This window comes from Stegodyphus dumicola, chromosome 2 (assembly GCF_044657685.1).
Source record: "Stegodyphus dumicola isolate Sdum_Otavi_A_Nest chromosome 2, ASM4465768v1".
NCBI classification, from domain to species: Eukaryota; Metazoa; Arthropoda; class Arachnida; order Araneae; family Eresidae; genus Stegodyphus; species Stegodyphus dumicola.
This window is the reverse complement of record NC_140769.1, coordinates 150,255,382-150,267,813: the sequence shown is the minus strand read 5'-3', so window position 1 is coordinate 150,267,813 and position 12,432 is coordinate 150,255,382. Positions and strand designations below refer to the sequence as shown.

Sequence of the window (12,432 nt, the reverse complement as noted above, 5' to 3'; positions counted from 1 at the left end):
CACTACTCTGTAGCATTGAATGCGAGGATGGCATAGATTTTAGTTACTTCAGCGGAAATGGCAATCATGACATGCAATGATTTAGAAAAGTATTGGGGCATGGAGATACTTTCATATATACAGTGCCAAAATTTTAGCTCAAACATTTTCATAATTTTTTTTGCGTCCAAGTACAATGCAAAATCTGTTAGTACGATGCATAGAGCTAATAATGAAATGAGGTGTTTAAAATGACTTAAATGTTCTCAAATTTAATGACGTTAAACGTCAAATTTAGACATGAATTTTAGACCAAAACGTATAAAGGCATTGAGGTAACAAACAAGATAACGGATCACTTTGGCAGATTATTCCTTGAAAATGCTTGGAAAGAAAAGCCAAACTACGGAAAGATAAAATTAAAGTTGGGGATACACTTTATTAACATGGGTCGAAAACATTCTGTAATTTCTTTGGACGTGAGAAAATTCGTAATATTTTATTGGCATTGTGAAACATCTGAAAGAAAACAGGGCGAGTTGTTAATCAAATGTCATAATACAGTTTCGAAATACCGTAAACCTAAATTTGATACACAACAAAACCACGAACAAGGCTTCCAAGACGTTTCACAGACACAAAAAATCTGATGTGTATACACCACATGACTTCTTTGTACGGAATATTATACGCATTTTTTGCTGCATTTCGTTTAAAATTATTTCCGCGAATTTCATAAGAGATATATTTCTCGTTCAATTAATTCACTTCTCACTTTGCGGCAAGGGAAAATACATAAAACCTCAAAATATCTTTATTAAAAATTGAAAAATATAGAAAAATATAAAACACCAAATACAGTTAAAACCATTAAAAAAAACAAAACAATTTTTAGAGTTTCTACGCAAAAACAAACAATTCAGTCAGCGCGCAAGGGCAGAGACGCACCAAGAAGTTGTTCGAATGGGACGAAAATCGGTAAAAGTGATGTACTTGTACAGAAAAACAAATGATTAGATTACAGTTTGAGAAGAATTGGATGATTTATCTAAGCGATTGAGCTTCACAAAGCGAAAAAGTCACTAATGCGTTTGTCCACATCTGGCCCTTACGCAAGCAGTGATTCGGGTTAGCATCGATTGCTAGAGGTTGCGGATGTCCTCCTGAGGGATATCGTGCCAAATTCTGTCCAACTGGCGCATTAGATAGTCAGCATCCCGAGCTGGTTGGAGGGCGCTGCCCATAATGCTCCAAACGCGCTCAATAGGAGAGAGATCCGGCGACCTTGCTGGCCAGGGTAATGTTCGGCAAGTACTAAAGCAAGCAGTAGAAACACAGTGTAGGGACGGGCATTATCTTGCTGAAATGTAAGCCCAGGGTGGCGTGACATGAAGGGCAACACAATGGGCCTTAGAACTTCGTCGACGTACCGCTGTGCTGTAAGGTTGCGACGGATGGAAACCAAAGGGGTCCTACTATGAAATGAAATGGCACCTCAGACCATCACTCCTGGTTGTCGGCTTGTCTGCCAGAAGACAGTCAGGTTGGTATCACACCGCTGTCCGGGGCGTCTCCGGACTTGTCTTCGCTGGTCATCGGGGATCAGTTCAAAGCGAGACTCATCACTGAAGATTGTTCTACTCCACTCAGTTACATTCGAGTGCGAATGAGCCCGACACCACTGCAAACGAATTTGACGTTGTACAGAGGTCAATGGTAGTCCACGCAAGGGGCGCCGTGACCTCAGCCCCCTTTCTGTGGGCCGTCTATGAATGGTCCTTGCGGTCACTGAAGCACTAGTTGCACGTACGATCGATGATAATCATGCATCTGGGGCTGTGAGTGCCGTTCTGACGATTGCTCGATCTTCACGTTCTGTCGTTTCTCTAGGCCTACCGCTTCCTTCTTGACGCTGTGTGCGGTCATGGTTCACGCATTCCTGCCAACATCGTCTAATCGCGGCATCGCTCCTGCTCAAATGTCCATCTATTCGCCGATAAGACCAACCGGCTTATTTGAGCCAACTACACGACCTCTCTCATTTTCTAACATCAGCGCATATCGTTCGCGTACCTATATGCGAGGCATAGTTCTGTCTACCAGAGTACACGGAATGAAGTTCGTGAAGAATTTATGACCTGGAATCGTAATTTCTCCTCTTAAATATCCTGTCAGTTGCGCAGATCAGATGCGCTGTAGCGACAACCGTTCATTTATTGGCAGCCAAAATGTAAAATTTTGCATTTTCCGTCGAAACGTGTATGCATATCAGTTTGTGTTCAGTTTGCATTCTGTCTTCTCGGTGCGTCGTGGTGCGTCCCTTTTTTTTTTTTTTTTTTTTTTTTGTTTTTTTGTTTGTTTAAGAGTGTATGTTATACGCAAGAGGTATACGAAAACGACCATACAGTTAAAGCCCTTTCGCCGGAATTTAAAGCCAGAACCAAACTACCAGTGTACAGCGATTTCAGTGTTTGGCCTGTGGTGGGCCCTTGTGTCTTTTGGATTGATTAGAAATTGCACTGTTAGTATCGGAGTCGGCGCCTGAGGTGGTGCAATCGGTGCAGCAAAATTTAATGGCGGCGGAAGTTAGAAGACGTAAAGATTTGCACTGGATGGCGAAAGACTATCAGAAGACTGGAACTAAATTCATAATTCAAGTTCTTCGAGAAACTTGTTTAAAATGGGATCAAAATCTTCCGTCAGAATCGAAATCTAAGTTTTAGGAATGGTTAAACTAAGTAACGAAGTCTCAGAGGTTTGACATTAAATTTTCCAAAATGTTAGAAACTCGGACATTTGCAGGATTGAACTAATACTTACAAAAGCATAAGCTCTAACGATGTTACTTATTCGCAAAAGATGATTTTTCAAAAAACACTCAAAGGTTTTCTATTTATAGTGACTATAGCTGCCCAGTTCTCTGTTTACAAGTAGCAAAAGAAAATTATATATACCTATCTCCTTCAGTTATTTAACAACTTGAAAAAATTCTTTTTCTTCCTTTTTTTGGGGGGAAGGGGAATGACGGGATAATTTTTGTAAACATCTTTCATGAACGCTAATTGTGTAAAAGTACTTATAAAAGCTATTAGTTACATTAAGTTAAATATGTGCATTATTAAAATTAAATTTAAGATAAAAATTAAGAATGCCTATTGTTTTCAGATCTCTCACTTTAAAACACTGAACTCAAAGCACATTTATAGTTGGAAAAATAAATTAAAGGCTTTCTGCTTTAACACCACAGAATCTTAGAAGTTGACCTAGAAAGATTAAGATCTGCTTAAGGCTGGAAATAGATATAAGAACTGATGTTTTATATTAAACCATATGCATGATTAATGCTATGGTAGCGTAACTTAACATAACATAATATAAAAAAAAAGAAAAATCTCTATTGCAAATACTTCTATCACCATAATATAATGCATTTTAGAGTTGAATTGTAATTCAAGGATCTCTCTCTCTCTTTTTTTCTTGGGGAAGGGGCGTAAAATCATTAGCAGCCGAAAAGCTTCTTTCATCTTGCGTGGAAGTATGTTTAATCGTAAACACCGCGTTTTTCACGTCCAACAGAGATTTGCCAGTAGGCTGGCAACGATTTTGTATTGCTTTATGAATTTCTTAAACGGAGTTCGAAATTTATTATCGCCCCGAAATTTCAGTTTTTTTAAAACTTTTGTTATATATAATTTAAACTTAAAGAAGCCAGTTAGTTTTCTGTATTATTGGTATGCATTTTGCTAACCGATGCTTTTGTCATTTTCAGAGCCAGAATTATTTTGGCTGCATTCAAGAGTTTCTTTCTTCTCAATAACTGTTTTTAAAATGTCTTTTCCTGAACAACCAAAGTTTTGACGACATTCATAATATAACAATATTTATGATGATGATGATTTTCACATTTTGAACAGCTCGTTTTAAACAAATGATTATGTATTATCTTAATTTCGGGGAAATAAATTTATTTTTTAATTATTATTAACGAAATTATTTTTATAGAAATATCATAAATACTTACTTAACTTACTTACTAACTTACCTAACTATCTCAGGTGTTGAATTAAAATCTGCATACCCAAAATTAGATTGCAGTTTCTTTTTAGTTTTACGATTCATAAATTTTGAATATATAAAGTATTCCTTTAAATTTTTTTTAGCCCAAAGGGGCAATTTGCTCACAAGTGCTATTATTTTCATTTTGGTATTTTGCGTTGGTTTACTATAAACGGCGCGTTTCACATTTCAAATTGTTACCGCCAAATATTATACCCTGTTATATTTAAAGAAATTAAATGATGAAGAAGCTGCATGAATGTATGCATGTTTCTCGCATTGCAAAAAAAAAAAAAAAAAAAAAAAAAAAAAAAAAAAAAAAAAAGAGGTACCTAGAGCCATCAAATTTTGAGTAACGTAGTCCTCCACTCGAATATGGCCATCTGGAAGCCAGAATTTGGAATTTGGTTTATTACCTAATTCATATTTTGTAAAACGTTAACGAATTTTTTATTAAGAAAATGAACGATTTTAAAACGAGGAATGGCAGCCCTGTACGTGGAGGGAGGGAAAGAGAACATTTTTATCTCCATTGCGCGAGACTGTATATCGGAAATTCTAAAGATATGTTCTTTTTAAATTATTCTGTGATATTGCTGTTGAATTGAATTTTATGGTTTAAGTGCGAAGAACACGATATTTAATTAATAAACGGGTGGAATATAAAATCTGAAAGTTTTCTGAATTTTTTTTTAAATATTCCTTCTATATATTTTTTTAAACTTTAAATCCTTAAAAGGGTTAGGCTGTAATTAGAAGTTCTCAAATTGCAATTTATTTTTTTCATTTTTAATTTCATCATGAAGCTTCTGGTTCTCAACCATTTCTAAATTTTCAAACAAAACGCGGTCCACTTCATTGTTTCTTTCTTTTACCCTTTCTTTTCCCGTTCTTTTCTTTTTCCGTTCAACAGTTATTTCGATAAGCTTTAAAGTTGCTAATAAAATTTCAGTAATTTATCTTCAATGTTAAAGCTTATCAGGAAGCATTAAAAGTTACTGTTACAAATTACTTTACAGAAAATTTCTCTAAAGCTTTCAAAATTTTCTGGAAAAATTCGAAATAAGAAACAAATAATTTTGCAGAAAAGTCTCTAGCTCCTTTTATTTATTACACTAATGACAAAAATGTTCATAATTATCAGTTTAGTATATAACGAATTAAATATATTTTAAATTTTATCAGTTAAATATACTATTAAAAATAAAAAATAAAGAGTAAAATTTTTAATAAATATATTTATTGTTCTCAAACTTCTTAGTTTATTTAAGCAATAGCGCTGCAATTTGAAACATAAATTAAAAACTTCGTGTCACGTAATATTGTGTGACAGCATTCTGGAACTGGCTCTTAGCCCAGGCTACGTGTTTGGTAAAATAAACGATTGACTTCATAAAGTCATGTGAATGTCAAATACCATGGCAGGGAAATGTAACATACAGCCCAATACGTTTGGAAAGAGCTGCTAAAGATTTTTCTGATGTTAAAATTTTACTTTTCTTCAGTAGGTCTCTAGAAGAAATGTTTTTTTTTTTTTTTTTTTTTTTTTTTTAGCTCTTTAAAATATCTGATGTGGACACAACATGACTTTCTTGCACAGAATATTAAATTATAAGCAGTTTTTGTTGCATATAATTTAAACTTATTCCTTCGAATTTCATTAGATATATTTCTCATTCAGTTAATTCAGTTCTCACTTCGCGGCAAGACAAAAATATATAAAACATCAAAATATCTTTACTAAAAATTGAAAAATATAGAAAAATATAAAACACCAAATACAGTTAAAACAATTTTCTACGCAAAAACAAGCAATTCGGCCAGCGGGCGAGAAGGCAGATTTTTCGGTGCACAAAACTGAAAGTTTACTTTTGGTCCCAGTCGGCAAAAAGACACTGAAGATGTAGAAACTAACTTACTTCATTATTGTACTAAAGAGTTTCAAATGTAAACAAATATGCCTGCTAAAGTAAAAGAGCAGGCTTAGTCTCACTTAAACAACTTTTTAATTGTTGATAATTCTACAATTATAGCATGCAGATTAACTAAAGGCATAAAACCCTTAGCCGGAAAATAAGAACAACACAATTCAATCATTTTTAAAGCAAAAAATGCACAATTTACCAAGATATCAGAATAATAATAATAATAAAAAAAACTGAGCTCACGAAACCGTTCAACAGAGTGTATATATATATATATAGGTGCACAGTTACAAGTTATGGCAGTCCTATATGCAAAATACGTTCGTACGTACAGACCTCACGAAAAAAAAAAAAAAAAAAAAAAAAAAAAAAAAAAAAAAAAAAACCTCATCTGAATCCATTTTAAATCCTTTTTACAAACCGTTTTGGGAAAAACGTCCTTAATTGCATTCGATAGCTGTCAAAATGGATATTTAAAAGTTAATACTTTTTCGAGAATTAAATTTGGTGTGCACATTCAGTGCAAGAGAACTCTTTTATAAATCTGGTTATTTTCTCGGACGGAAAGACAGAGAAGGAAGTTTCTATCCGAAGGAAGTTTCCATCTTTTAAATATTTGCTACAATTTTTAAAAAGTAAAATATTTTAATATTTAGCTTACCACTTGTTGCAAATATTACACATCAGTTTTCATAGTTCAAATCCTTGCTTGGTACACAGAATGAATAAATAATTCCAGCGGTATATTAGCCGTACGCATTTCAGTACAAGAGAACTCTTTCATTTGTTTGTGGAATAGTTATTTTATCGAAAGAAAATAGTGCAAAGTTCATTTCGCAATATCGAGGTCTTTTCGATGATAACGAGCTTAATACTTTCGTCTTATGGTGATAACGGATGTTAAGCCACCTTTTTGAAGTACTGGCGAACAAAAATCGGTGAATTAATTAAAAAAAAAGACCCTTTTATGTGAATTAGTTTTATTGGTAAAATTATTTTTGTAACATCTTTTGAAATCAGGAATGCAGCTGTATTTTTTTGTTAGGAATAATTCAGTGAAAACATTCGTCTGCTGATGTTCATTTCTGTCACAAGCGTAAATCGAGTTTAAATTATTTACTACGTTTTCTAAAGAATACAGTATTAAAAATATCTTTACTGATGATATATTTAAGAATTTTCAGAGAAGTCAGAAACATCTACTATTTCTAATTCAGTCGTTCTGAAATCTTAAATTTACCTTTTAAATTATTGGTAGCATATTACTGCCTTGTACGAAGTAAAGGAAGTGTTGTAATCACGAAAAATTTCGGGTATCATATTTCAACGTAAACATCCATTTTCACCACTCTCGAATCCATATGAACGATTTTTTTTGTATGACTTCTGTACTTACCAGTAGAATAAAGAACTCCTTTTTTTCCAAAACGGATTGTAAAATGAATTTAAAATGGGTTGAAAAGGGATTTTTTTCGTGACGAAGAACAACATAATTAAGTGCATTCGTCATGATTAAGCATTTTTGTTCCATAAAAGTTCTAGTATAAGCGTAATTCGGCTAGCAGATTGTTGGAAAAAATGTTGAGTAAAAAAAAAAAAAAAAAAAAAAAAAAAAAAAAGGCCTTTACTTCGTGAAAACAAAATGGCGTCCAAAACAAAACTAGCAGGTTGCTGTAGCAGGGTTGGTCGCCAAATTTTCTCCAAAAAATCGCCAATTTACTATAATGTAAAGATTCACTAGCAGATTAAAATTTCAAGAAATTTTGACGAATCACGTAAACATTGTACCCGCATAATTTTAAAATTCGATAATATAACTTCTGCTATATCAAAAGTTTAACGCCAGTTCTCTTTGATACTGACATCATTTTCGTACTACGTGCAATTTCTTTATATCTCAAGAGCGGTAAAGACGCTGAACACTGGTAGTTCGGTCTGAGGTTCGAATCCCGCGAACGCCTGGCTGCATGGGCGTTTTCGTGGTTTTCCCCATGTGTAACGTGTATACGAGCCAGTTTCCCTTAGAAAGTCCTCCACGAAAGGCATCCCTCCCTGTAGGCAGATAACCCTCGTGTGCTTTGCCATAATTAAATACACCAACACCACCTTTATATCTCAAACTTGTAATTAACTATATAATTAAATATTCAAATTATTTAATTATAAATTATTACGTTATTCAAATATTCAAATTTTTGATGGCTCTAGGTACCGTTGTTTTATCAATATGCAAGAAACATACATACATTCATGCAGATTCTTCATTATTTAGTTCCTTTAAGTATAATACAGGGCTCTAATATTTGGTGGCAACAATTTGAAAAGTGAAACAACGCTTATCGAGAATCGACGCAAAATGCCAAAACGAAATGAATAGTCATTCTGGGCAAATTGCTTCTTTGAACTAAAAAAAAAAAAAAAAAGAAAGAAAGAAAGAAAGAAAACTTGTAAAAATTCACTTTCATGCCTGTTTCGTCATCAGAAGTATCTTTAGCGGAAGTCTTACAAAATCTTGGACTGTGTTGTCATTTAGCAAAAGTAAAATCTTAAAATTTATCTTTCGATTTTAATCAGTCAACTATTAATTCAAAAACTAAGTGATTTAAAAGCAAAAACGCGCTTTTTAGTAGCTGGTCGCCACCCCCTTTTTTTTTTTTTTTTTTGTTATTTAAAAAATATTTTACAAAATTAATATATATTAAAACACCTTTAATTTATAATCCAAATGATAATTTTTATGGTCTTCTGAAGCTTTGTTGTGCTTAACGCAAGCATTTTTAATGCCTTATGTTACGTAATTGGTAAGTACACTTGTTTATGATATTTTACATTTTGAAATTTTTCTAAAATTGAAATTCTTATTAGCAAATTCATTTTTCAGGTGTTTTACATTTTTTTTTGGTGTGTACAAGTGTAGAAACTCAAAAAAGTTAGAAAATTAAAAAAATGATAATTGATTAATGATGTAACACCCGGATTCGAACGCTTAACCTGCGTAAAGGGAAAATGAATGGAATGTTTACTAAAACTGTAGCAAAATCAAAATTGTTTCACTCGCTTTTGCCAAATTTTCAGAAAATGCCAATAAGTACCGTTTCCAAATGCTAAAAGCACGGGGTTGCCTCAGTAGTCGAATGCTTTGAACCCTTTTCCTCGATCATGATAAGCGATGTAAGCACTTGACGATGCTTGCGCAACTATTGCAGGTTTAAAATTCTATTCAAACGTGATTTCAATATACATACATAGTGCTGCCATCTGTCCACAGATTATGCTGTGAAATTTATTCCTTTTTCAGACGAAGCATTGATTTGCTAAGGTATTTTTCCGCTCCCATACTACATTTTTGTAATTATTAGAAAAAAATGCAAGTGCCAAATATTAAGTATCTTCTTTTCAGTAGAGTAGCGAGCATAACAGGCGCCCGGGGCAAAATACTTTTTTGGCGCCCTCGCCCCCCCGAAAAAAACACAGTTATATGATGAAAATCTTGTTTGGAGACCATTTGGCGCCCCTCTCTATGCCACTGCTTCTTTTTAGACTCTTAACAGGCATCTACAGATATTATAGCGTGGAAATTAATTGGGGTAAAGCGATTGTTTCACAGAATTTCAAGTTGGTTGTCAGCTGGCGTTAGCAGGTCCCTAAAAGCATTTTAAGTACCTTAATGTGATCTGGAAATCTGCTTTTGAGTACTCAGAACTGATTTAGACTACAAATTAGTATTATTTTGCCATTTTAAAACTTGTTTCTTTGAGAGGAGGAAGTTATTTTGGTATACTTTTTAAATACTTTTCGCGTTGTGCATTTGAGCACATTAAAAATGTACGTAAACCGTAGAAACAGAGCAAAGCTTATCGCTCTTAGCAGTCTCACATCCATGATTGTAAGAAGTATTGTTTCTGCGGTTGGTACGGGAAATTAAGCGTATCCCGAATTGTGAGGGGACACAATGAAACTAATTGTTTTTCCTTCATTGTACGAAGTAAAGCAAGTACTGTAATCGCGAAAAAATTTCAGGTACCTTATTTCGAATAAAATATCTATTATGATCAATCTCGAAACTATTAAACGACATTTTTCGTGTATCATCTGTATTTACGGCAGAATAGAGGACTCTTTTTTCCAAAACAGATTGTAAAATGCATTTAAAATGCATTCTAAAGAAATTGTTTTCTTGACGTCTGTACGTACCTACGTATGTATGTATCTCGCCTAACTCAAAAACAAATGGCCTAAGAATGCTGTAATTTTGTATATGGAATTGCTGTAGCATGTAGTTGTGCATCGCCATTTTTGGTTGCAATCGCCCGCTTCAACCTACTCTGGTACCCGGCTCAGTGAGCTCGGATTATTTAGTTCACCGAAAAATTTGTCTTCCTGCTCCCTTTCTTTGGTCCTTTCTGAGTAAGATCTCTAATTCAAATTGTAAAAATTGTTTTTAGCAGTATGTGGTGTTTTATATTAATGTATTTTATAATTTTTAAAGAAAATGTTTTGAGATTTTATATATTTTTTCCTTGCTGCGAAATGAGAACTGAATTATTTTAATGAGAAATATCTCTCTCACGAAATTCGAGGAAATAAATTTAGTTGAATTGCAGGAAAAAAGGTGCATAATTTAATAGGCCGTAAAAGGAAGCCATGTAGTGGTCACGTCAAATTTTTATTATACTGTAAAGGCAAGACTGAGCATGGAATGCAAGCGAAAAAATTTATTTGGTTTCGCCATTTGTAAATTGAAGGTAGAGACAGAAGCAAGAGAAAAGGCGTTTCTGGAAAAAATGCCTTCGTCAACGAATTGCTGCAAAAAAGATGAAACTTTTTTTATCGAAATTATACAGCAGCAGCAACACAAAGAAGAAAATCAACAACAGTATGAGAATAATGCTCAAATGAAAAGAAAAAGAATACACACAAACAAAATAACAGCATGAGCAGGTGCAGCAAACCACGCAACAGCCACTGTCAGAAAAACACCTGTAAATGGAACATTTAGATGGAAATGAAACTAATTGAGATAATCCAGCATTATAAAGAAAATTCAGTGAAGAAAAATTATAAATATAATCAAGAACGTTTCTAAGTTTGATGTAGATATTCAAAAACTGGACTGAATATAAAGCCGTCTACAATTCTCAAAGCAGGTATGCTAACAAAAAGATATTTTGTAGACATTTACTAAAGGGAAATAGAAAAATCAAAACTGGCTCTTATATTGAAATTCTTCAGGATTGCGTCCCATGCAAACATATTTAATAGTACGAGTAATGCATCCAGTGAAGGTGTCAACGATTGGAAACACAGTGAAGATATTTCGGAGCATGAAAATTCAAATATGAAAAAAACACTTATATACTTGTATTAACCAATCTATATAAAAATGTGAATATTCAAAAGAGTTGCGTAACGCATGTTACGTAATTGGTAAGGAATGACTAAGAATTTGTTCATAATATTTTACATTTTGGAATTTTTCTAAAATTAATGAAATTTTGTTAGCAAATAGCAAATTCCTTTTTCAGTCTTTTTATAATTTTTTTTTAAATTAGAAAATTTTAAAAAAAAATGACAATAGACTGCTGGTTATAACTGCCAATAAGACAATGGGTGCTCCGGGATTCGAACGCTCAACATGAAAGGAAAATTAAGACAGCATTATTAAAACTGCTGCAAAATCAAAATTATTCCATTTGTTTTTACCGAATTTACCTAAAAAAGCTAATAATTAAGTTTACAAATGCAAAAACTTTACAAAAACGTAGGATTGCGTCAGTTGTCAACATGGATGCAGTAGAGTTTACAGTTCAAGAATTGCGAAGTAACCACTAGACTAAACCTGCGCGTCTCCTAAAAGCTTTAAATTTTACTTAAACATGATTTCAATTTTCATAGATGGTGCTGTCATCTGTCCATGAATACTGTTGCGAAATTTATTCCTTGTTTGCAAATTTATACCCTGAATTGTTAATAAACTGTAAAATATTCGGCATTTATTTTATTTTAATGATAAATATTAGACTATTAGCCTTTCTTTAGATCTTCAGAGATATTAATGCTATTTTTGTCTGATCAAGGAAATGCTGTCGTAAAATTTTCACCGGACAGCATTTTTCATTCATCTTAAGTATTAAGTTAACCATTAAAAAAAAAAAAAAAAAAAAAAAAAAAAAAATCAGATTTTAAATTACGTCCAAAGGGACTTTTTTTAACATTTTGTGTGTTACCTTTATTTATAAACTATATATTATATATTATTATTTTTTATTTATAAATAAAGGTATCGCATAAATGTTAAAAATATGGTTTAAGTTCTTCGCACCATAGAATTCAGTTCAAGAGCAATCTCGCAAAATAATTTTAAATTAAGCATATCTTTCGATACACAGCCTCACGCGCTGGAGATAATTCTGTACAACGTTGCCATTACTCGCTTTGAAATCCTTGAGTTTGTTAATCAGAAATTCCTTAA

General features: G+C 33.1%; 1 protein-coding gene across 2 annotated transcripts in view; it reads right to left on the bottom strand.

Annotated features, from left to right (window-relative positions):
• Positions 1–6,778, bottom strand: part of LOC118204391 (uncharacterized) — a 48,018-nt gene extending 41,240 nt beyond the window's left edge. Inside the window, exon 1 of one of the 2 annotated variants that reach the window (XM_085811266.1) lies at positions 6,622–6,778. The gene's annotated coding sequence lies outside the window, so the exon portion shown is untranslated. The remainder of the gene's footprint in view (positions 1–6,621) is intronic. The other variant, XM_085811265.1, reaches the window with a different exon arrangement.
• Between the last annotated feature and the right edge of the window lie 5,654 nt (positions 6,779–12,432).